The 26,261-nt window shown below is 38.4% G+C and overlaps 1 protein-coding gene across 3 annotated transcripts in view; it reads left to right on the top strand.

Moving 5' to 3' along the window:
• PHACTR3 (phosphatase and actin regulator 3) overlaps window positions 1-26,261 on the top strand; it is a 98,876-nt gene that overhangs the window by 11,397 nt on the left and 61,218 nt on the right. Inside the window, exon 1 of one of the 3 annotated variants that reach the window (XM_021553576.3) lies at window positions 15,994-16,252. The exons of the other annotated variants lie outside the window; for them this stretch is intronic. The gene's annotated coding sequence lies outside the window, so the exon portion shown is untranslated. Of the gene's footprint in view, window positions 1-15,993; window positions 16,253-26,261 lie in introns of those variants that run through there. 3 annotated transcript variants of the gene reach the window in all.

The raw sequence follows: 26,261 nt of genomic DNA on the forward strand, positions 1-26,261 counted from the left end.
TAAATGTACATATCCAAGTAGGGAAAAAGTGGCAGTAGGTTGAAAACTAACTTTCATTTTAAGTAGGTTTTTGAAGAAAGAGGAGAACTTTGGGTATTGCATCATGGTTTTTCAGAAATACTCATTTTTTAAGCACAAGGAAACTTCTTTTTCCTGCTTTACAATAATAATCTGATTTTTAATCAGATACTGTCTGGTAAAATGAAATCACAGAGACTTAGAAATATATTTTCTGACAGAAAGGGACAAGACTAAGCATATCAGAGCCGACAGGAATCATGCAGTTTAGAGATTTTGTTGTTATAGATCATAATATTCTCATAATACAAGAGAGATTACAGAAATATGGCATAGTCTTATTTTGTCTGACATTGTAAAGAAGGAAAGACTTAAAGGATTAGTCTTGGTAACTTAGCTGTTCCTTTGCAACGTGTTGTGATATAATAGGAAATAATGCAGCGCAGATCCTGAACATGAAATAAAGCCTCTGGTCAGAATCTCGTTAATGCCAGAAATGATTTAAAGCCAGCCAACAGCCCCAGTTTTCTGTCCCAGAAATGACAACACAAGATGTGACTCCTCTTACTCTAATGCTGCATAAGAGCACATCATGCATGTGATTAAGATATGATTCAACACGACTAATTCCTCAAGATTCACTTCTCTTCTTTGTTAGGAACCCAAGGAGAGCACAAGAGAACTGGGTTAGATTTTAGGTGGAAGCTGCTACTTTGACAAGGAATCAGACTACTGCCTTCTCCAGTGTCTGGGGAGAGAGATGGGCCAGGGAGGCAAAGTTAAAAGTCTTTCACTCAAGTAAGCTGAGCACCTAATTTACACATTCATGGGACACAAAGCATCACTCCCTGTGCTAACAAATCACCGTAATGAGGCATTTGCACACCCACACACATTTATACTCATGCTGTTGCTCAGCTTGCACCTGCAGTGGTGGTGAATAGATGTGTAATTACATCTGGAGCTGTTGAAAGCAGGGCTGCAGGCAAGATCTGTATAGCTGGAGTAAGTGGTTGCCTTTTCCCTTCACTTTGCTGTGGTCGGCAGCTTTTTGGAAGCTGTTTTACCACATCAGTCCTGCTTTTCTGTTATATCAGCTCTGAAAAGCTTTTCCAAGGAGACCTACAGGTGTTGGCTTTGAGTCATTGACATGTTGGGTGACTGTTCCAAGGACTCATGTCTCTTGCAGCATCAGAGCACTGTGAGTCCTTCAGCTGGTAACAAGGGCTGGAGAGCCAAAGTTCAGGCATGCTCAGGTCTTGCAGGTAAAGAATTTGTGAAGAAGTGGTCAAAAAATGGTGCTGCAAGATTCTCCTGAGAATAACAACTGTTACATACTGAAATCTGCAAAATTTGTCATGGCAGTGCTCATTTCCTGCCTTACAGCCTCAAGTCAGATCTTACAGTTCCTCGACACCAGAAATCAGCAATCCCATCTTCAGTCCTTCCACTTCATTAAACATCCAAGACATGTTCCAAACTTTAGATTCATGACTGTTGCTGTGAAATTTTTAATTACACTTCCTAAAACCCAAATTTTTGTTCCCTCATTTCCCTCAGAACGTCCACCTGTGTGCAAACCAAAACCATTGCTAGCTCGGATGTTTTATAGCCTCCAGGAAAAGCACAGAGATTCCACTGCAGGCATTTCACCATTGCAGCAAGCCTGGCTGACCCAGAGCTCCTGCTCTCATCTTGTCATTTGGGTGGCTTTCAGAAGCTGTGAATTCAAAGTAAAAATAATGTGTCTGGAGTGGTTTTAAGAAACTGTTTTATTTCATCCGTTTTCTGCCCAAAATGCACTCTGCCTTCTGAGATGTGAAGAAGGCTTTATCTATTCCACTGCCCTCTAAGTTTGCTTCAGGTGAGAGCCTGGTTATTTAGAATGTTTCCTGTGACAGATGGGTTATTTACAGCAATTGTATCCCAAAGATGTGTAAAGTATCATTTTCATAAATTGTTGGTAGCTTTGGGATCCCAAGTATCATATCCAAATCAGCAAATTCCAAGTGGCTCAAGCATCAGATTTCAATACCACTGATGTTTGAATAGTAATTATATATAGTTTTAGGGTTTTGTCTGAAATTTAACAGTTTCAATGCATTTTACTGGGCATTTCACATCTGTGTTGTTACCATTGACCATCAGTTTGTTGGACTGAGGATAATGGGAACACACAGTTGCACATCTGAGCCAGTGCATCACTGTAAAACTATCTGCACAATTTAAATGCCTGGACACTAAACTGTGATTCCTTTTCAGGTCCTGTGCTATCATATAATCCATATCCATTGAAAATTGATTTGACATGCACAATCACTGTTTAATTGTCATATATCCTAAGGAGGCTATTTTATAGAAATGAAAATAATAGTGTAGGACAAGTATATGGTTTTCTCTAATAAGCAAGTTATTGTGATTACCCTGCCCTAATAGCATAATTGCATTCTGGATGTTCTCTCCTCAGCAATAACTCTGGTAATTACAGTCTATGTGTGGTCCAGGTCCTGGCAGGGGGCAAGGGGGTGGGGTTTGGGGATTTGCTGTTGTTGATGTTGTTGTTCAAGTCTGAATTTTAAAAATATGTGCTGAGATTTTTCTGCACTGCAGCTTTGGTCAGGCTCTAGGATAATCTCCAGGATGAGAGAGAGTAGCTATCAGGTTTTAATTTTTCATTTTTTACCACTGCTGGGGGGGAAAAAAAACCAACTGAGAAAAGGAGAGGTAAGGAGGGGATGGCAGCTATCACCTGTTTACCTTTGTATTTTTTGTGTTTTCATGTCAACATATTGTGTGAAAAGTACAACCCAAGGGTATCTGGATTTCTGACATTTTCTTTTTTCATGGCTCATGCCACTGTAAATCCATCAGGCCTGCAGTCACATCCTCACAGTAGCCTGGAGTGAGCTTACAACCTCGAGCACCAATTCTGTCCCTAATATCCATAGAGAAGAGATTGCTCAAACTTCAGCTATATTTAGGACTGGATTTCAGCTGATGCAATACCACTATAAGAGCTCTTTCTCCCAGAAAATGTAGAGCCAAATATTAAGGCATTTAGTTATGAAAAGAGATGAGAACAAACCTTTTAGATCCAAGATGATTTAAATGTGGAACAGTCCTGTAGGGGTGCTTGGACAAATCTACTCTGATAGTACTTAAGAAGTGCTACAGAACCATCCTTGTTTTCCAGTTTTTCCCTCTAAAAATTACATTTACAGCTGTAATATTCCAGTCCTCCTCTCCTTGAAAAAGACTCCAGGAAACCCAACCCCACCTGAAGATTGGTCACCTAAAAAAGAGAGAAGCCAAGCAATTATATATGTCTGTAAATAAGTTATTGCTAGTGGGTTTATGCAGAAAGTGTTCAAATACTCAAATTACAGCATTAAAAAAAAAGTAGCAGCCCTAGCAGAACAGCCAAGGTTTGACAGGGCCCAAATAACCCATCCTGATGGTGTGGCTGAGTCCTGATGGGAAGAACAATTTCACTGCTGTTGCATTGGGAATTCTTGTTCCATAAACAACAACCTCAGTTCTCCTGGGAATACTGCAGTCACTTCAGGAAATAATACAGCTTGCAATTTGTTAGTTTGTGATACGCACTTTGTTTACTATGTGAGAAGAGATTTAGTGAAATGGCTTGGGGTTTGAAACAGGATTTTTCAGCTATTCATAATTTTGAAGCTGATTTAACCATTCACCTGGAATTGTGATGCAGTGCAAGTGATTGCACAAGTTAATGGCAATTACAATAACTAATAGGCACAATGAAGTGTTTTGCATATGCACTCATGGGATTTTTGTGCATGCAAATCATTTGTAGATTTTGTACAAAGTTTCTTCATTGTATGTAAAGGAACTCTTTTGTATGTTGTTACCTGCCTATTTTATTTAGCACAGGATATTAAACTAAACATTCAAAGAATTCAAGCACACAGCTACCACTGATATATGTGTTATAATTGACTGATTGCTTAACCGATTGCATGAATAATGCTTATTTTTTTAATCAAAGGTTGATTCTTAGGTGTTTGCCTAGTTGTCTGGTAGATCAATGGCTGTATTTTTTGCTAGAAGGGCAAAAATTATAACTGAGCTTTGAGAAAATCCCTTTGGGGATTTTCTTGAGAATCTACCAGTGGAAGAACTTTACAAGAGTTGATAGCTCAGAGGCCAGAATTTGCCAGACTGCTCTTCTTCCCTTGGTTTTGGTTCATTACTTTAATCTTTCTTTTTATTTTATTTTTTTGAGACTGAAAAAGTCATGCTACTACAAGTCATTAAGGTTGTTCACTTTCACTCGCTCCTGTTTTGTCCACACCCAGTTCCTTTCCAGGTGACCCAAGAGCAGAGTCCTCCAAGAGCCAAGGCTCCTTGTAAGGGTTTTTCTTCTGTACATCTTTGCTTTTGGAAAATTCTGATGAGATTAGCCTTGAGCTCTGCATAACCAGTTTCATCATGAAATGGAAAAAAAAAAAAAAAAGAAATGGGAAAGAATCCCTAAATTCGGGGAACCAGCTTGCACAGGAGGACAATCCAGAAGGCTGTAGCTCTATCAGTGGAATGGTTTGGCAGTTCTGTAATGCAGCCCAGACTTCTTCCAGGGAGCAGAATGACTCAGTGCAGAGGAGACAGAGCTAATGATGGCTGAAGAGTCCTAATGATGCGTGTTGTGTACAAACAAAGTACAAATCCATTATATTCTGCTTTCATTTTATTAATTGGTCATTCATTGCCCAATGTGCTGTCAATTAAGTGGCTCTAAAGAAATTCATGGTATCCTCCTGTTCCTTTTATTCATAATAAATATGTCAGTCTCTCATTAAATGCCTGAGTGGTTAGAACATGTTTAGAGGATTTGACATTGTCTACCTCTTCACAGTATGACCCAAGGCTCTGATGACACAATTAAGGCACGCTCCAGCAGACAGAGCAGCTCCCCACAGTGAGCTTCCTCAGTGGGCTCGTCCAAAGTCATAAGGGTTATGATTCAACGTAAAATCAGTCTCCAGGAGTGTCTCAATGTACACCCTGCAGGAGAGTCTCAGTGTGCTTATGGCTCAGAACTCACCGAGTCTCAGCCTGTGCTGGAGTGAAACTCGTAGTGAAACCCCAAGCTTGATAAAATCACCAATTCTTATTTCAGAGCATTTGGAAACAGAAAATGTTTTAAATTCTGACAAGCAAGGTACCAAATAGTCATGTTAGTCTGGGAACACAGTCAAATGGTTCAATCTATTCTAATTTGGCTAATTTCTCCTAAAAATTGTAGTGGTCTCTCTCATTTAACAAAAATAGGCAGCATCTGTGCAAAGCAAGGTTTGCATAGCCAAGCATATGTTTTGCACACATGCAAATAAACTTAATTAAGAGTTGCACTCAGTCACAGAGTGAATGACATAAGGTATTGGACTAGGACTGAGCAGTGCCACTTGTGTTTGGCTGCCGAGTGCAGACAATACACATTTCAAATGCTGCAGAAATAATCTAGCACATCCAAGCTGGCGATGGTGACAGGAAAACTGGGAAATCAAGGGAATATGCAGATATAAAATATGGAGGTGTAAATATATTACTCCTCGGGAACTATTTGCTCAGCTATAATGGATGTCATTGCATCTGACTAAATCAGTAAAGGCTGTGAAAGCAAATTTGGGTCACGCTACCACGTTAATTAGTAACTACTGATCTTACTAAGCTTATTGCCTTCTCAACCAGTCAAAAACCTCCAGATTTTTGCCTCCAGTTCCCCAGATGATCTGCAATAACTTTCAGATTGCATTTTATTTAACTGATTCTGATCTGAAACATAACAGGTTTTGCCCTTCTCAAAAAATAGAGAAGTAGCTAAAAATGTGAATTGGAGAGAAAAGTCCTTGCTTCTTTTTATAGTCACAGTTTGAATTTCATGCATGGCAGTAGCTCTAAGGCACTGAAGCTATTAGATCACTTTTAGTTCTACCTATTATGTGAGCTGTTTTAGAAGAGAGGAAAACCTACTCAAATATATTTAAAGATAAAAGCAAAACATGAAACACAGCATTTTGAACGTATGCGGGTGTCTGCATCAATGGCACTCATGAGGCAAGTGCATTCTGAAACAATCTCACAGAGCCTGAATTCACAACCCAAATCATTACATAAACACTGCCAGCTTTAGATGTGGCTGTTTCATTTCCAGTGGAGCACTGGAGGTGGCAGTGACACGTCCTGGTGCTTCCTTTGTCACTAATTCACCAGTCCCAAAAATCCAGTGGCAAGGGTGGCTTTACACCCAAACTGGGGGACAGATCCTCAGTCCCTGCAGTGGGGCTGGTACCAAACATACTCAACCCCTGAGATCTCTGGATTTTCAGCTGGTGGAGGATGATTCTCCAGTGGGACTGGGAGAGTTAACTCAAGCTGGGGAGCTGGTGTGTTCTCTCTCCTTATCTTTCACTTTCTCCCACATACACCCCCATTATCTTTAAAATGTTTTAACTGCTTCTACTGGGCAGAGGAAGAGGAGAGGCAGGGTAGGTTTTTGTCAGAGTAATCACCTTGTTCTCTCCATTTAATCAAGAGGGTAGATTTATGTAACCTCACATTTGAGAAAGCAATCTTGAATTGAATTCCAGCCTGGAAAAGTCATCCAGATGTGTATAATGAAACATAAAATAAATGGAGTGCATAAAAATCTCTAGGATATTGTCTTAACAGAGGGACATTCATTCTTAGAACACACTCATCTCACTTGAGCTTGCAAGCACTGCCATGTGCTGCCCTTTCTGTGCAGGTCTGGGGGAATTGGACATCCTCCTGCAAATAATGTGTGTTAGAACAAGCTCCCGGGCAGTGGGAAACACCCATGAAAAAGTTGTGTAGCTGCTTGTTTTTCCATATACTAGAGGTAAAAGTTTTGCCTAATGAAGAGATAAGAGACTACCTGGGATTTTGGAACCACTTGTGTGCCTTTTTCTATTCTATTTGTGCTTCCTTTTCTTTCAAAGGGATTTGGGGGTGCTTGGTGCTTCACAGTGCTTTGAACACAGCGAGTAAAGGGACTGTGGAATTCAGACTTTGGGAGGACTTGTGAAAGTCAACAGGAGATGGGCTAGAAATAAACCCTGAGTGTTAACATTTTACTACAAGGACTGCTTGTAATCCAGTATGGCATTCAATTTCTTCTTATGCTTTCATAACCAGGGGCTTTATGGGTTGTACATATTTTTTATACACTGACAAGTATTTTTAGCCAAAGGTATTTTTGATTCCAGATGCTCCCACAGGATTGGAATTGGCCTTTTCCTTTGGTCTGGCTCAACCTCTGGGCTGACTCAGCGCAGTAATGATGTTTTCCTGAGATATATCCCTTACCTAAGTGACACATTTGTGAAACAAGAAAGGGAAATGTACAGGGACTCTAGTGAAGATCAAAAGAATCCATATCTTAATTTTCATCTTTCCTTACTACTATGCAAGAATGAAAAGATATTTTCCCCCATCCCTTGCACAACATGATTTTTAGACACAAAGACCTTCATTCTGTAGTAGAAAGATGCTAAAGCAGGTTTCTTGTTAAAAACCACTGTTCACTCTGTTTTTCTAATACAAGAACATCCGTGCTTTCCTGAACAGAAGTTATGTGGTGCTGAAGTAAAAACTGAAAAGATCTTTCTGTTTCCATTGAAGGAAACAGTTGAACTTCCATCTACATCAAAGGATCTCTTTCTGTACTCCTTGCCATTTTAATGGTTTTCTCTAGTAAATCTGAAGGCTAGAAGAGCAGTTGTCATGGGAACTGGCAACAGATGACTCAAGAAAACAAAATTAAATGTTGGCTTGATGTCAACAGCTAATCTAGTGCCCTGCCAACTGCAATCACAGCTAACATGAGCCTTGCCCAGCAAGCTGTGATTTGAAAGGAGTTGCAGCCAAAGATAGAGTTTCTCACCCCATGAACAGAAGAACATTTTAAAAACTGAAACTAATGAGGGGACCCAAGAACTTTGGAAACAGTGAAACTTGGAAACACATGTTTTTTTAATTGCTGAGTTAGAGTCTTTACAGCCATAAATCAGAATTTCTTCTTTGACATCAAAATTGTGATGTCAAATTAATTACCATTTCAAGATCTGTCTTAGCATTTTCAGAATCCATATGATTGATTTGTGCTGGGACAGAGTCCAAAAATTTTTTCAAATTGTGGTTTTAGTGCATCTGTTATCTAGAAAATCCAATTCCTATTCTATAATCTATTTTGCAAAGGAAAATTTTTAAGTATATATGTATAATATATATAATTTATCAATATAAAATTTATATTTTATAATGATATAAAATAACAATAAGTTTTATTCTTTTGCAAATAATTTTACAAATTTTATCATAAAATATATAATTTATTATAATATAATTTTTAGACATGGAATTTAAAGACTTTTTTCCTAAGAAATCCTTCTTTTGTTTGTCATCAGTAGATTTTAAGGCCTAAAGAACTGCATTGAGGACTGTAATTCAGAGAATATATAAAAACTGCCTTTTATATCCAGTGATGGAAAATACAGTCTTGGTTCAGAACAATCTGCTAATACTTGGCTCCTCCTAGTGACTGTTAATTTAGCCCATATGGAGTGTAACAGAAAATAGAACAATCTTGAAATAAAATAAGAGTGTGTTTAGAGCTTGTTTACATAAACACAGCCTATGAAAATCCATGCAGGTTCACTTACGAAAGTACAGTTTAATTAATTAACTATTAAAATTTGTGTGGACACTCATATTGAGAATTTAAGTGAGCTCAATTTAATTTAGCTTTATTCTGTTCCAAAGTAAATGAACCTAAATTGAATTAGGATTACTTTAATTCTAGGAGAGAGTATTCATGCAAATATACTGTGGTTTAATTAAGCTACTTCCAAGCACTCACACTTAGGTAAATTGGATTAGATTTTGTAAGCATTTCCATGCAAAAAAGACAGTAGGATTCATGGAAAGGACAAATTTTGGGCTGAAATGTCTTTGTGTGCAGTGATGTATCAGCCTGGCCACTTCAGTAAACATGCAGTGATTGATTTTTCTCTTTGTTCTGGGATCTCCCGTGTGCATTTTTGCCATGTTCTCTCTAATCTGTCCACATTTCAGGTAACTTAATCAGGAAGATTTTCTAACCTTACTACAGTTGGAGTTTTATGAAGTGTATACCAAAATTGTCTACACCCACAACACTTGGAAGCTGTGGAAATTTTAGACTCCCAGGCCAGTTTTGTTGTCAGTAGTAAATTGTCAAAGAACTTGTTCAGAGCCTACGACAACCTTTTCTCTAAATATTAAAGCTCTCATTAGCTTGACACATAATAAATCCCGTAGGTCCTCATTTGCCTTTTTACATGTATAAAATATATTGAGATGCCTTCTGAATGAGCATCTCACACACATCTAGATCAGTTTAAATCAGGAATAGATTAATCTCAACCTACCCAATGCATCTCCAGGTTTTTTCACATTCAGAGGGAATAAAAATCAGCTAAACTTACACAGAATCAATCTCTAGATCTATCCATCCACTGAAGGGACTAAAAATGGGTGTCTGTCTCAGTGTGCATGCATGGGGCACACATTTTGGGGGGATGTAGCTGAGGAGAAGGGAGAAGTAGGTTTTCCAGGGGCCAGTGCCCTGCCCTGGTGGGTGAGTGTGTCCAGGATGTTGCTCACATGCTGTTGCCTGCTCCCAAAAAACCTCATTTGTGGCCGGCCTATCATGAAGCTAAGAGGTAGTTGTGCTACAATATTATGGCTTTGGAGATTGTTTAATTCATGGTCTTTGTTCAAGATCATAAAGGCACGATTGAGCCCATATATTGTACATAAAGAGTTCAAAGAAAAGTACATGCAAGTGCAAGTGCTCAGTTCATCTGGCTTTTCTTCCACTGCAGCTGCATTGTGCAGTACTGAAAGTAAATAGTGTTACAAACTTATCTCACATCTACTTGCATTATATTCCTCGTAGACTGACCTATAAAGAATGTAGTTAACGAATAAAATATAAAGTTTAGAATAAAAAAACCCCAATTTCTCTAATTCTGTTCAACAAGTGTTGAGATTTCTCTGTGGTTTTGATGGCTTTTATTTTTTTTTTTAAAGCTTTTGACTTTTTTTAGTGCATCAAGGCCCTTTTCTACTGGCCGTGCACAGTTCTGAGCTGACCTTGGTGCTGAACACTGGTGTGGCCCTCCCGGCTCCCACATCATCACATCCCTGCAACTCCCCGGGCGAGGGATAGCTGTGAGTTTATATAAATAATATGTTGGGATATCCTACTCTTATTAGCTGATTAATGTAGAGCCAGTCTCAAATTCTTACAGCAATTTTGGAGGGAGGCTGATGAAGAGAGGCCCAAAACAACAGTCCATGAAAGCATTTCCAGACAGGAAAATCAACAATTCTTGACATGCTGATTTGTATCTGTGGGTATGGATGAAAACTTTATGCAGTTTAATCCTCCAAGGAATGGAAATATGGTTCTAAGGCTACGGGCTGTGCCACCTACACTGTCCTCATATTCAGTTGTTTCATGATTTATCCCATATAGGAAGGACAGAATCCTACATTTTCAGAACTGACTAGAAACAAAAGATGCACTTTTACACAGTGCAGAAACTGCCTTTTCTCTGGTTATTCTCTGAAAAGACCATCACAACTTCAAATGAAAAGGTAGGAGAGATTGTGAGGAATGCTCATAGAATGTGGGAAGTGATAAGAGAAAATCCTACAGGGATTACAGTTGACTGCTACTGCTTTTTGACATCACTCTTTTCACTTTATTTTATGTTGGCTGGTGAAAAAGTAGTCATCCCTGTTTCAAATTATATGCTTTGTGTGACAAATGTTAGAAACTCCAAAAATCTTATTTTAACAAGTGTGAAGAGAAATACATGTTGTGTGTGATATTAGGTAATGTCCGTAAAGCTTCCCTTCAAAATTTATTTAGTGCTCAAACTAGGAATTTCAATTGCAAATAGAGAAATTAATTCCAAGGAGTGGTGCTGGTTATCAACAGCTGTTTCACCTTCATATTTTTTGTACAAAATGAACCTGATTTACTGTTTCTTGCTTTACCAAAGTTACTCTTGCACTCTAGAAAAGTGGATAATTTACAGGCTGTTAAGCTTTTCCTGCTTTGGCCAAGTGGAATTTTCTACTGTGCTTCAGTGTTTCTGCCTGAAGGTCAAAAACATATATTTGGGGCATCTGTAGAAATATTGGTAAATAATTGATGGATGTGGACGTGTATTTTATTTGTAGGGGTTACATAAGCAGATCTCAGGATCACAGAGTGATTCAGGCTGGCAGGGATCACAGAAGATCATCCAGTCCAATACAAAGGTTCTTTGCAAGGAAGAGTTTCTAGTTTCACAGAGGATGCTGTGATTGGAAAATAAACTGAATTGTGAAGTTATATCTTGTTACTGCAGAAACAAGGGTACAGCATGATGATATTTCTTTATTCTGTCATATACCTTAAGAAGAGCTCTTCTTCCTGTAGAAATTAGTGTTGGTGAAATAAAACATCCAGTGTTGGGTCTTTCACTGCTTTTGGAGTAGTACTTAGGTGTAATCAGTTTAGGGCCACAGTATCCATCCCTCACTCACAGAGCAGTGCTTTGCTCTCTGGCTTATCACAACAATGGTCAACAGCAATATAACTGATGTAGTGACCTGAGGAATCCTGGCAGGATCTGTAATTTGCATTAATTACACCCTGAGCCTCACTCTGGAAATAGCACATGCTGTCACAGGGGCTCAGAAACTGCATCAGTGACATCTTCAGCAACTGATAATATTTCCCATTCACTGTGACTATTTACAGAATTATAAACATGTATTGATAGAAAGCCCTCAAGTGCTGACCCTGGTGCAGTTGGAACGATGCATTTAATCATTCATCACCTGCACTGATAAATTCAGGCTTAATGATTTTAATCATAGCTCAGCATTGCACTGAGTGGCTTCTGTTTGGAAAACTCTGTGTTGGAATAATCACTTGAGACCTCTGCAAGGCAGATATGGCACTACAGACTCCCCTTGGCTTTGTTAGGGCTCCAGACTCTTACCTGGGCAGCAGCTTTTTATCCCTGACATCCCAACGTTAGGAATCTCTTCCCTCTTGCTCTCACAGGAGCTCTACAAACCCACTGACAAAAAGATAGAAATACCAACAGAAAACATGTTTAAATTCTCAGCCCTTCACCATTTCAGTGTTTCCCCCTTACAACAATTTCTGGGCTCGGACAGGCTTTTATACAACTCAGTTGCATAACAACCTTTCAGTGAACCATTAAATTGCTTACACATACAACAAAATTCTGTGACAGATGATGAAAATAAAAATTGAAAAAAGGCCTTATTTAGAAAACAAAAGGAACTTATTGCCACATTTTAAACCCCTAAATATCCCTAAATATCCTAATTAAGATGGAGCAAGACACATAGTGATAGTAGTATGTGAATTTTCTAGCTTTTAAGTATAATTGTTAGGACATTATAAAGATACTTCCAGGAATATATTGGAATCTCTGGTCTCTCTTTTTGTACTAAATATAACATTAATTTCAAATCAGCAAAGGTTACAAATGTTAATTACTGCAGTAATATCAAAGTACTCCAAGCATGTTAAGTGTATTCAAATGAAAAAGACATTAAAATAACAGAGATTTCTTTGGGTTCATGACAACAAGAGAACAAATGCCTCCTTCTACAGTATTTCTAATCTAAAGTTTTTGCTTTAAAGAGTAGCTGTTTCCAATTATTATGAGTATGCCTCTTCTATGGGTATTCATTAAATCTGGTAGAAAAAAGTCTCAAAACTGAGTCTAAACACAATTTACGAGTATTTAAGAAATACTGAATGTTGTTGTCCTAATTTCATCTAATTTAAAACCTGTTAAGAAGGATTCCTCAAATGCCAGTTTTTCTTCATTGTGAGTGTCTCAGAGAGTTTTTTGATTCTATTTGAAGAGTTCTAAAATTAGCACTCAGCATTCGATGCACAGACAGATTCTTCTCATTATAATTTTTTTTTTCCTTGGAAAACAGGAATCAAAAGAAACAGAAAATCCACGTTGGATTTTCAAGAGGTGACCTACCCAGTGTGCACCCAGTGACCCCTTGCTCAGTGAGGAAACAAGATTTTCAATAGCCACATATGCTTTGTGTGCTCTGTCAACTGCCCAAACCATTACCTGGTAACTTTGACAATTTAATCTCTTTTTACTGGAAGACTTTAAAAGAAGTTGCACAGTAAGGCATCAGAAGATGGAATGTTGGCCAGCTTCAGTGAAAGGAGTCACAATTTATTACCAGCAAAGACTGTCTTTTATTTTAGCTATAATCCAAAGATCTATGAATCTCATAAATAAATGAATGTCTTCTAACACAGAAATACATTGGCAGCTGAAATGTAAACTATTATCCAAATCTGTTGCCACATTCACAGAATTTTACATGAGACATTTGGGATACTTTATGAAATTCGTGTACTTGAAGCATGTTTGCTAGGAAAATCTTGACTAGAACTTAGTTCTCCCTAAGAAATGGAGAATTCCATTCTGTGGAAAATACAAAGTGTATGAATGAAGCTGAGATTCTAAAAGAGATGCTTTAAAAAGGCTTATATTCACTGTAGAGATGATTTATTGCTGCAGTATAAGTACCCAGAGGTGCTTCATACCTGGAAGTGTAAAAATGAGAGTTCTGAGTCTCCTGCAGAAAGGGAAGATTAAGTCTGAGTCCTGTTAAGGAGGCAGAATTTTATTTATGGCATTGAAAAATCTGAAGTGAAGCCGTTCTAGGCTTTTGGGGAATTTTACCCATCAGCAAGAGTACAAAGCTTCAGCTTCCTCAAGATGTTTATTCATTTGTTTTCCTGTATCCAGAGTTTCCTCTTGCCTTGGCTGCTGCTGTGGCTGTGACACAGCTCCTGCATTGGGTAACTCCTCTAGGCCTGAAGAGTGATGATTCATAGAAACCTCTGCATCAGGATAGATTTGTTTATTTTTCGCTTGCATTTAAGAAGCTTTTCCCAGATTTTCAAACTTGTGTGCCTAAATTTCAAATATACAGAAGCTTAGCAAACATGGGTTTAAAACTCAAGCCTGTTTGGCATAAGGCATCTCCCTGACAAATGAATCCTATTAACCTTGTAAAGACTAAGTTCTGCAATGTAAGCACATGTTTGGGAACTTTGCTTTAAGACTCTTTAATTTTTAATAGAGATTTTGCCTAATATTTTTATTTACATTTGAAGTTAGGTCTTTCTTTGTCATAGCTTTTACCAGAACTTCAGTAAGCAGAAGGGAATTATTTCTGTGCACAGATTGGTGAAAGATGGACATTGATTTTTTTTTTTAAATTAACTGCCACTGACATTAATTAAAGGATTCACAATGATAATAAATTGTTGGAACAGTACTTCATTAAACTTATTTTCTAAAGTAACCCTTAGGGAATAAACAATGGGCTGTCCACTGAAGTCCTATTTATGACTGAAAGCTCTTTTTTACATATGTTCATTGAATTAAACCAAATCAATTTTATATTATCCACATGATTAGTGCACTTTTTTCAGAAGAAGCAATTTACCTGAGCTGCAGTCGATCCTTTAGTCACTGCCTAAACTATTCTGGAAAATAAATGTGGGTGGTTGTAGATGATGCATAAGAAGACTCAATAAGAGAAAAAACTGTTAAGATCTATTTCCTGGGGGAAAAAAAGACTGTGATTTACTTTAAATTTATAAGATTTTATTGAAAATGTGTTTAGATTTTCTCCCTGGGTTTTGGCAGTTCTCTAGTCTATGCTCAGGTCTCCAAAGTGGAATTGTTTGCCAGACTCTTTCAGGAATTACATGATCTAATATCTACAGAAACAGACAGTGCTCAGTTTACTTGAAAAATATTTTCTTTTAGAATAGAAAAAAATTAACTTTGGAATGCGGTTTTAATTTCCAGCATTTCAATGTACTACAGATGTAATACAATAGGTTGTTCATTAGTAAAGACAAGATATTACTGAGCAAGTGAAATTTCAACAGAGAACTCTGAATATTGATTAAAGTGTACAAGAATTCCTGTACCAGTGTTTTTTGGCCAGTTCTGTGGAGACACCTTGCAAGCAAAGACCTTCTAAACCACTTTGTTTTTCACTTGGATCCCATTTTCTGCATCATTGGCACAGAATACTTGCACAGAACAGTCATTGTGGTTTTAAGTCTGCTGTTGCCTTCGTGCAGGAAAGCCAGTATTTTTAAATATAGATGGTAATAATATGTTCTCACTGACAAAATAATGTAGAAAACCATTCTGAAATATGGCTCTCTGGAAGCTGAGAGCAATGCAGCTGTTCACTGAGTCCTCTCCTGTTTCTTTTTTAAATCCAGAGCATCTGCCTTCCAAACACTTCAGCATTAAGTCACCCTAATGAAGGCATTTAGGATTGCAGGAAGGAAAAACTGTTCTCCTGGATTCTGGGAACTATCACTAAGATTGGGTGGGGAATAATATGAAATGTAAATATTCTAGAAAATAATAGTAAGGGGAGAGGCCAGAACAGACTTTCACTACTGTAATTTGGGCTGGAATCTTTTCAAGCGGTGCTGGAGCAGTTTGCTGACAGTGCTACAAGACAAAATTGTCTTGGGAGAAAGGAATCACAGGTCTGATGTAGTAGCTGACCAAAAGTTACACTGGGGTTGGAGGCATTTTAATGGCCAAAACATCTCCAGTGTGTTTGTTTCTGGTGTTACACCAAATCTAGAGCTCTGTTCCAGCATTTCCAGTGAATGTACTGGTTAAACAGAGATTTTTCTGCTGTGGGAGAGAAAAAGAGAAACTTTTGCAACAACGAGAAGTTGATTTGCAGATTTTCCCTCTGGTTCTGCATTTAGAGAGCTGAGCCCAGTTCCGAGCATTCCGTGGGCTTGCACTGTTGCACACATCATTAATGATCCCGGCGCCCGTCAGTGCAGACATGATTTCCGTGGTTAAAATAGGAAATGCATTCATCTGTTTTACATAATATACACAGACCTGGAGAGAGCCCAAAGGGTCCATCCTCGTGTTCCTGTGCAACTTGAAAGAGAAAGTGAAGGAGTTCCAAGGGAGAGCAGTAGCAGAGGGTGGAAGGAAATAACATTTTTCTGCCTCGGATTGAGCTGCTGCCTTCTGTGTGCTCCGAGCAACAGCAGCTCTTGGAGGTGAGTAGCAAGGGATAAAAGAAATGAATAAGAAGATGGAGAAATATTTCCTTCCTGCTATAGATGCCTTATTTTCTTTAACTGATCTGTTTGCTGGGATTTTTAGCTAAGGTGAGTGGGCATTAAAGCTTTGGATGTTTTAAATGTATTTCTGAGGTTCTGTATTGAGGGAATGCTGCGAGCTTTTAACATGAAGGAATTAGGATTTCTTGGATGTTTTGCTTGTGATAAAATATGCAAGAATGTGTTATTTCTGTGATCATTAGGAATAGAGGAAAAAATTCCATTGGCTCTCTTTTACCTAAGCAAGTAGGATGATTCTTTCAGACTTTTGTGCTCTGAAAAGCCTCCATTCCATAACCAGGAATGTTTTCCTCCCAAACTGGAAACTGGGGATGGTGCTGGCAGATCAATTGCATAACTGTTACATGTGCTTATTTCAGGATCAATAGATACACTTTTCCAATAGGGAGAGGGATTTATGTCTGCAGTTATGTTGCAGGGAAGCTGGAGGGAATGGGGGCAGGAAGCAAGGAATTTTTCTCGCTGCAAGTGCCATAGTACTTTTGAGTTTAGGAGTGTGTTGGATAGCTTGTTTTTTTCTTTTTTGCACTGATGAGAAAAAGAGTTTGCTAAAAAAATCCAACAGTGCAAGAAAATTTCTGTCTGTGAAACCTCTAAATCTGGTCAGGTAATCTAACAGTTGCCCAGCAAGCCTCTGACTGCATTTTGTTGTAGTTTGAAGATACAGAATGTTTTTATGCTACCTAGTACTTTAGATATTGATGTATATTAATTTTCAAACAACAGTTGAAAAAATCAGCAAAGAAATGTATTCTTTTAAAGAACGTGAATTTTTTCAGTCATGTATATGAGCCAATATATAGGAGCATTCAGGAGACTACTTTTTTTCCCTGTAAATTTGGATCTGCATTATGATTAAAGTGCCTGGTGAAATTAAATTCACAAACTTAAAAAGAAGCCATCATTTCCCTTCCTCTCTCACTCTTCCTACACAGTATTCATCTGGTATGTGAAAAGCTGTTCTGTGGCTTCCACATAAAAGCAAAGGGAAAAGAAAGCCAGGGATGATTTAGTTAAATAACGATTATTTTCAGGATCCTTCTAAAGCACAAAACAAAATGTTCTCCAGATACTGTGAAAATATATATGTAATTTCAGATAATCACATGTTATATACCAGAAAGCTGCTATGTTGAAAGCACATTATGAAAATTTTAAAAGCAGGCACTAAAAACTTAGGAAGTGCCAGAATTATAGTTGCCTCTGCAATCTTCACTTGGTTTCTTGTGCATATGTATTGTGATACAGCCTTAAAGTGCACATCACAAACATTTTTCTCCAGTAATCTGTGAGGGTAGAAATTATTAATATATTCTGAAGCTTTTATATAGTGCTTGTCACTTTTGCTGCTGCACAAAAGCCCTGAGCAATGTGGGGCTGGAGTGTCCACCTCACAGATTTGAGGGGTGTGCAGAGCATCAGAGAGAGATTTGAAAATGCTGATTTTGACTGCCTCACTTGAGACATGTACCTATGATTCTCCAGACCCATTAGATAAGGCAGCTCTTTACATGCTTAGAGAATAACATCTCACTAAATTCTGTTGTGGATTCTCAACAACCTCAAGATTTACATGGCAGCTATACTGTGAAGATGAGCACCTTGTTTAAATGATTTAATCTTTTCCCCCTGGCACTCTGGCAGGGGTAGGAGAAAGAACCCAGACCTCCAGGGCCTTCATCTTCCTTTTTCCACAGTTCTCTGACCCATCCACAACTTTTGCAGCCAAGTCATCTTACAATTTCTCAGGGAATGACTGTAGAATATTGCATAAGATGATGTGGCTAACAGCAGGCATGTGAGAGCTCTAATAAAGACTTCAGGGTATCAATTAAAACAGCCCCAGACCTTCTGCACCAGTGTTTTGTCAGCAGAGCTGCTGCAGGGACTTACATGGTGACAAACTGACCTGAAGGTGGAACCTTCACCATCACCCATCAGGTATTTCCCAAGAGAGAAACTATCTAAAATCTTGGACTCCATTTGAGCCTCTGGAGGACAGTGTGCTTTGAATTCAACTTGTTTCATTCCCTTCAGATCTCTCCAGCTGAATTTTGTCTCTCGAAATTTTCTTCCTTTCTTTTGTATGTCTAATCCTACACTTTACCATTCCAAGGCATAATTTTTCTTCTCTTCATTCTAAGTCTGGGACAGAGTTTCAGGACGTGCTTTGAAGGCCAATCCAGTCAAGAAGTTGTTCTGCCTTTAGCTATTTGTTTCCTTTCCCACTTGTAGTCCATCATCCTGCACTCAGCTCCTTGTCCCCAGTTTTGCCCACTCAGTGATTTCTGAGGCAATGCTGTGAAGTGTAGCATTGAAATAACCCAGGATATTTCTTTAAAAACAGAAGTTAAATAATACACTCTATAGGGTTAAGGAGATTTGCAGTGTTTCTTTTTAAAGTGAGCCTAGAAAGAATATTTTAATCTCCACTGAAATGAACAATATGGTTTTTTTTTGCCATTGGATTTTTAGTCAATAGATTGAATCTGTAATGTGTAATTTTTTAGAAGTGGTAGCCTTCACAGCATAATAATCTATAATGGCTATGCTGTAAGCATTAAATGTTGGACATAAGAGCATGCTATGAGTGCTGTGTGACTATTGGTATTATGAGTGGGTAAATTATACTTGATTAATTTATGGAGCTCAAATCTTGTCCACCACCAAGCCCTTGTTTCTGCTGGAAATCTGGCACTCTTTTGCAATTAGAAAACAGTCTTAAGCTAACAGAATGTGATTGATGCAGTTTTTAATGGGTTGAAAAGGAGCTGGTTTATAGTAGACCTCGTGAGGTAGCATTGTGGTATTTATTTCAGCATGGTCTTAGTAGAAAGTGCCCAGTACAACTTCAGACTTGTGTGACTGGAGCACTTTCCCTCACTCTCCTGGTGGTGTTTGAGATGAACAAACCTCAAATGAGAACAAGTAAAGGATTTCCAGTTCTGCATTAGTGTTTTCCTTGTCTGTGGTTTCGACCTGAACACTCAACAGACTTGTGTGGTAAAGTGAGAGTGTAGCACAAAGCTGTTTGGAGGAAAAAATCTGCTTTCCTGGGGAAATAGGAATGTTTTCCTTAATGAATGGCCATCAAATGAAATCTGATTAAGCAGAGAAATGATGAAAATCCCAAAGGCCTGTGTGGTGAATGGAATTAGATTCCTCTTTGATTTGTAGCAGACATTTTACCTTTGCATTGCAGTTTGATTTTTCTGTTTCTAATCTCAGAAAGGGATGTCTAGGAGAGGTTACTTTGCATGGTAGGATATTTTCCATCCTTTTTGGCACTTTACAATAAAGACTCTCACTAAAGCAGCTGTAGGGAACCTTAGTGAATAGTGAAACTTCCTAAAATAAATTAGATGAATGACTGCTCTGATTTACACATTTCCTACTATGACCAGAGAACTTTCTCATTGTTTCCAAGCATTGAAAAGAAATTTTGTGAATATTTCTAGTGTTAATGAAAACACTGTCCTTTGATTTATATTGTTTAACTTATTTTGTACTGGAGAGTCCTGTGGCAGATGCTCAGATGATATAATCAGTAATAGATCAACTGATTTCATAAGAGCTGGAACGATTTATAGCACTGATAGTGGATCTGCCCTTGAAAAATTATATTCCAAAGTGCTTAGTTGTCTGTAGTAGGAAAACGCTTTGTGGTTAGAAAACTGGATTAAGGAAAGGATCTGTTCTTTATTCAGTTCTTCAAGACTTTGGAAAATTCATTAAAATCTGTGCTGTAGTCTGTCTTGTAAAACTGGGCTAACCTCCTTCAGAATATTTAAATTGCAATCTCTTCAAAAACATTCTCATTTATCAATTATTTTCCTGGTTGTTTTTCCATCTTATTTTTTGGAATTGTTATATGGCTCCAAAAATACTCTACACCTACCCTGCAGCTTTTACAACAACAATTTTTTAATTCTAAGTTGCAAAAAAACTCTCCAGAATTCTTATTTGGCAGGACTGTAGAGCCCATCACTCCGGGTGAGCCTGAGCCATTTACAAATAGGGGCTGGTTTGCTGTGAGGAGTGATCACACAACAATTATGTTATGACAGAGATCTAAAACAAGAATGAAGATGTCAGAGCTACCTAGCAGCAAATGTAAATTTAATCTTAAGATAAAAGCATATCAAATATACCCAAGTGGCTTTTTTGCCAGAGATGCTAATTAGAAAAAGCTGGATTATGCAAAGCCATTTGCTCCAAATGGCTCTTCAGGGACCAGGTTAAGGAGGAGTTTCCTCTGTGTGGTTTGGTCTTGTTTACAGAAGTTCTTAATATTTGCAAAACTATCTCAGTGGAAAAAAAAAAAAGTCAAGTGAATAAAAGAGCCTTAAAGGGGACTTTGGAATTTTCAATTTTCAGTGGGAAAAAAGATCATGAGGAAAAGCTGTAAATTGAAGATATGATCAATGGCAGAAGGTTCCCCTGCTACAGCCTGGATCCTTTTCTCTTCAAGACAAGAGGGAGAAATAATTTTGGCCACAGTAAACAACTGTTTTATCGAACAGCAGTTTTAGGACCCAAAGAACTGAATTCTGAATTTCACCTTGAGTGGTGTTCAGGGCTCAGTTCTAAAGGGTTGAAGGAGTAAGAGCCAAAATACTGTTTAATTTGGGGGGATAGGAGGCCCAGTGCATTCAGGTGCTTAATTTGTAGGAAAGGGCCCATGTAAAAATGAAGTGATCAGGAAAAAAGAAAACCCTAAAATAAACAGTCCAGAAAGCAAGATGCCTACAAGAAGACTTCAAGTGGATAAAAATATACTGTGTTTGAAACCCAGGTGAAAAATATGCCCATAACTCAAGATAAAACTGTCGTAAAACACAATAAATGGCAGTGGAAAAATTAAGGAGATACTGTAGGGAGAAGGTTGGCATTCAAAACTTAAAGTTTGCCAGGATGGATGGAGCAGGATCACCTCAGAAACTCTGGGCATATTTCTCCTTCCCCCTCCCGAGCCCTGAAATGGTGCTCCTGTCACATGGAAGGATCTCCTGCCAAAGCAACTGCCAGGAATGTCCTCTCTATTAAACACACATCCATCCATTATCCCAAGACTCCAGAGGACATTGCAAGTGGTAATCATACCTTTCAAAGTAAATTAAATTCCTTGTATCCCTTTTACTCAAAGAGGATAAATGAAACCCAGAGGGAAGGGAAAGGTTGCTCAAGGCCACCGGGCAAGTCAGTGGTAGGACTGTACAAAGAAAAAAAATCAACAGATCTTCCAGGTTTGGGGTATCTTGACTCATGCACAAGACATTCTTTATGAAAAGTGACACAAGAAATGTAAATAGTATCCAATTTATCAATCTCTGCCTGAAAAAAACACACTGAAGCAAAAATACCATAAAACTTCGGTTTGATTCCTGAGCTGACAACACTGGCTGTGTGAGAAGTTCTCTAAAATAATATCTAATTAATCATGAATTTGCTATTGTGCAGCCAGTGGAACTGTATCAGTTTATAAATAGTGTACATAGATTTCCCTGGCTGGATGACAGGATTACTGCTGTGAAATTTTTGCAAATTTTTGAAATCCTGCAAAAGGAGGCATCATCAGGCAGCAGAGAAAGGGATGACAAAGAGAGGAGGAGCCTGGGGAGAGGCAGAAATACAAGACTGGTCATATTAACAGAAAGCTGAATTTTAACCTGCAAATACAGGTTTAAAAACTGCAAATGTGATAGTCCAATATTTAAATATGTGGCAGCACAATCCCTCCTCTGACTGTGCTAACTTCAAAGATGTTTCTGTTTTAATAGATTGGGTGACATTTAAAAATCCAAGTGTGGAGAGAGTTGCTAATATATTTAGACTGGGAAGCTTCATTCTGGTCATCTCTGCCTCCAGCTTCCTCTTAAAACATTTAATGGACCTTCATTCCTCTTGGCTTCTCTGAAGTGGGGACTTTAATTTATTTATGCTGATGAGGAACTTTTCAATATTCTCTTCCTCTCTTGTCATTACAGAGAAGAGAGCAACCATTTTTTAAAGGAAACTGTTTTTTATCTAGAACATGCAAAATTAAAAAGATACTGGAAAATGCAGCATAATTCAGGCTCACAGCACTCTTGAGACCTAGTTAAAGAATACCTGTTAATGGATTAATTTTTCATGCTCCACATATACAGAGAAATGTATTTCAGGGAATATATAGGCCTAAAATATAAAATCAATTTAAGAAGTAATGTGATGAAATGGTAGAAGCTGATAAAAGCACTGATTTGACTATCCATGATTTGTTAATAGTACAGCAAATTCCTGACTTCACCCCTTGTGCAGTGGTTGAAGAGGAGAATGCCACACGTGAGTAATCTGAGAGTTACTGGAATATTTAATTCAGCCAGCCCTCTCTCAACCTTCTGTTTCTAGTTAATCTATTTTATATCATTTGGCCACCAAGTATTCCTTTAAAACTAAAGCAAAGGTCAGGATTATTACACATGAAGGATGGGTCTCTCCATCCCATCTTCCCATTGAGGCATCTTGTGCTAGCTTTGCGCACCAAATTCCTTCAGATTTGTTCCCTGGACCTTCCTTGTTCTTTAATTCTTTCTGTAAAAAGCTCATCTCCCTCCCCCCAAAATCTCAAGAGTCTTGTGGAAGTCATGTAACTTAAATTAAACCAAGGGCTATTGAGCCCTTATGACTCACTTTACCAAGCTCTGCTGAATAACCACGTGGGCCAGAAAATTTAATTTATTTCTATTGTCTATCTGCAAAAACTATTAATGATTTTCAAGAAGAAATAAGCTCTGTCACTCACAGAAAACTGAGCTATCAGACTCTAATGTTATTTTTGTAGCACTATATTTTTTGCTAAAATTAGATCTCAGTCTCTTGCAAGATTATCCAGACGTGATCACCAGGCACCACTACCTCAGCAGCAGGAAGATGGACAAACACATCCAAGTATCAAACTTTCAGAATGTAAATTTCTGATTTTTACTTTAGGGGAATAAGACTTGAAAATGTGATCCAAATGCACTCTACTGGTTCAAAAAGCAGATGGCCAAGGGGATCCATCCCTTTCTCTTGCCCCTCTCCCACTGCATGAAAATAAAGTAGGGGCATATATGCAATTTTCAAGGGGATGTAATTCACACCCCTGGCAATGGTAATGAAGCCAAAGGACTTTCTCTTCCTGTGTCTGCAAGTCAAAAGTCTTCTCCCTTGTTTTCAGTGCAAGACAAATAAAACTGGGCCTATTTTATGGTACATATGCCCCATGGAGACTTTTCCTGGTGTATTACACCTGCACTGCTGCTGGAAGTCAGCTAAAAACACTGCCCAAATTAGAGAAAAGCAGCAGAATCCTCTCACCTCTCCCTTTACTCCAGATAATGAGAACTTCAGTTTTTCTTATTTTTTCTTATCTGGAAGATGAAAGATAATTCCTTTTCAATATAGGATTTATCAATCATCTGGAAGATGAGAAAAACAATAATGTAAAATTATTTTAAAATAATATTAATAAAAAAATTAATGTAAAATTGCACAGCAGCTTCCCAAATACCATTTTCAATGCCAGTTACTGTTACTTGCACATGTATCAAGACACAAGTATATCTTCATTCCATAACTGCTGAAAGACTGATTGATGCTTATCTTACTGGGCTATTTCTTTTGGGAGTAGTTAATGATTCCTTATTCAGAATTCATAATAGAAAGCAACACACCTCTGAATGATATTTAGATTTTTTTGGACCATCTAAAGATAGGGGGCTATTACAGAAATTGCCCACAGTTCATCTGTATCCTGGTCTACAGAGTTCTTACTTCTCTCTCAGGTGGGACTGGAGCTGGATTCATAAGCAAACCATGAAACAGCTCTTCCCCCACTCTGAAAGACAGAGCCCAGTTTGAGAGGGGGGAAAATCCCAGGAAAGTTGCATTAAACATTGCTGAAGATTCAAAATAGCATTTCAAAGATGCTTGTGAAATCCTTGGAATGAAATATTGAACAGGGGTCTAAAAATGAACTCTGGTTATTCAAAGTAAGCCACATAGAAAGAAAATGGGTGTTGTAAGAAGAGAAAGGAACTGTTTACTTTTCCTATTTCTGCTCATTAAAATGTGATTAAATTGATTAGGTGAGATAAGGAGACCAGGTGTCATGTGTTTCACTGAGGAAAACCAGTCAGCATCAGATTTGACTTCAAACTGAATTCCCCTGTAGCTGTGCATCCTGGTAGGGCTTGGTTTTATTAAATGTAGTGCTAGAAATTATTACTTTGCTTTGTAGGAAGTAACTGCTGGTGCCATTCCATCTTTGCCTCAACCCTCATTAACCTCTGCTCTCATTTTCTACAAAGATGAATCTGTTTTGAGAAGAATCATGGCTACAAGCTCTGCTGGTGCAGCAAGGTCTGGTTGTGGAAGTTGTGAGCCCTGTGAAGTTGTCCTCTGTTTGCACGGGATGCCAGGGCACGGTGTCAAGGAGGGGATGATGAACTGAGCCTGCAGGAAGGCGTGGATTGGCAATCCCTGCCTCTGCCTGTGCAGCTGAGTGGTTCCACATCAAAACAGCCCAAACCCACAGCCATTATGTGATTCATACCTCCAGCTGTGGCAGCTATAGCTCAAATTAGGTCTAAATATGCACATACTTCGTGTACAGCTGCACGCTAAAATCATTGAAAATATTTTTCTGTGGCAGTCAGTGCGGTCATTCTGCACAGCATTCAGGTTTGCTAAAAAAAACCCAAAAAAACCAAACCCAAAACAGTTACACTATTCATTTGTGCACCCTCAGACCTCACAACCTCTGCATTCTATCATGTTCACAGCAAGATAAGGTATCATATTGCAGGACAGCTCCGGGACTTCTTCAGCCTGTGACCAGTCAGAAATTGCTGGGCTCCAGAATTTAGCTAAAGAAGCTAAAAGGCAGAGTTCTGGAGCAACATTCAGAGATGAAGTTTCTTTTTCCAGCACTGGATCAACCTGACTCAAGTCCCACTACACATTTTAGCTTTCTTCCTCTGTAAAGCACTTGGGTATATAATTACAAAACAGGATTATGTAAGGCTCAGCTGTTATGTTGAAGTAACAACTGGAAAACATGACACTAATACATGATACTAAGCTACTTCATGTGGGCTTTTTATTCTTAATGACTGTAGAGTGCCCAGGTTAGTTTGTAGAACAAGATGTCAAGGACCACTTTAATTTAAAATCTGTGTCTTCAAGCCTCAAGTGGCTTTACAGTTGCCATGATAAAATTTATTTACTGAGTGCCAAAGAGTATAATGGAAGAAGAGAGTTGTTTTCCTTCTTAAATGGTCAAAACATAAGTTAAACCTGCCTTTAGGCTAGCTCAGCGTAGCCTAAAGACACCCTGGAATGCTTTCAACAAATAAGAAAAGTTTGCAATTTGGAACGTGAACGTTTGGGTTTTTTCAGCTGGCTTTGCCAGTTTTGGCTTGGAAGATGAGCTCAGGGCTGGGGATAGGCAGGGATGTCCCTGAGTTTCCCATCACCTGGCACTGCCAGGCTCTGCCATCGTACAAGAGGCTGATGTTGACACCAGGTCTGTGCATGAGGGCTTTTAACAGCAGGACAGGTTTCCTGCAGAGCAGGCATGGGCAAATGACCATACTTCTGTCAAATCAGCCAGAGCAGTGTTACACTTTATGCCAGCTCTGTGCTTTTATGCCAGACTGATGCCAACTGGGGAATGACAGACAATTCTTGATACGGCACAAAGTGCAAGTGATGTAGAAAAATGATACCTGATCCAGCAAAAAGCTTGCGGGGACACTGTGTATTTATTTTAATCAATGTATTTTAAACAATCTGAGAGGGCAGAATGAATTTCTACTGGATCTGCACTTTGTACCATTGGAATTGTGGTCATTTTGATCTGTTATTGAATGCCCTAAAACTCAGTTTATTGGATACCAGC

Source organism: Lonchura striata, chromosome 17 (genome assembly GCF_046129695.1).
Source record: "Lonchura striata isolate bLonStr1 chromosome 17, bLonStr1.mat, whole genome shotgun sequence".
Classification (NCBI taxonomy): domain Eukaryota; kingdom Metazoa; phylum Chordata; class Aves; order Passeriformes; family Estrildidae; genus Lonchura; species Lonchura striata.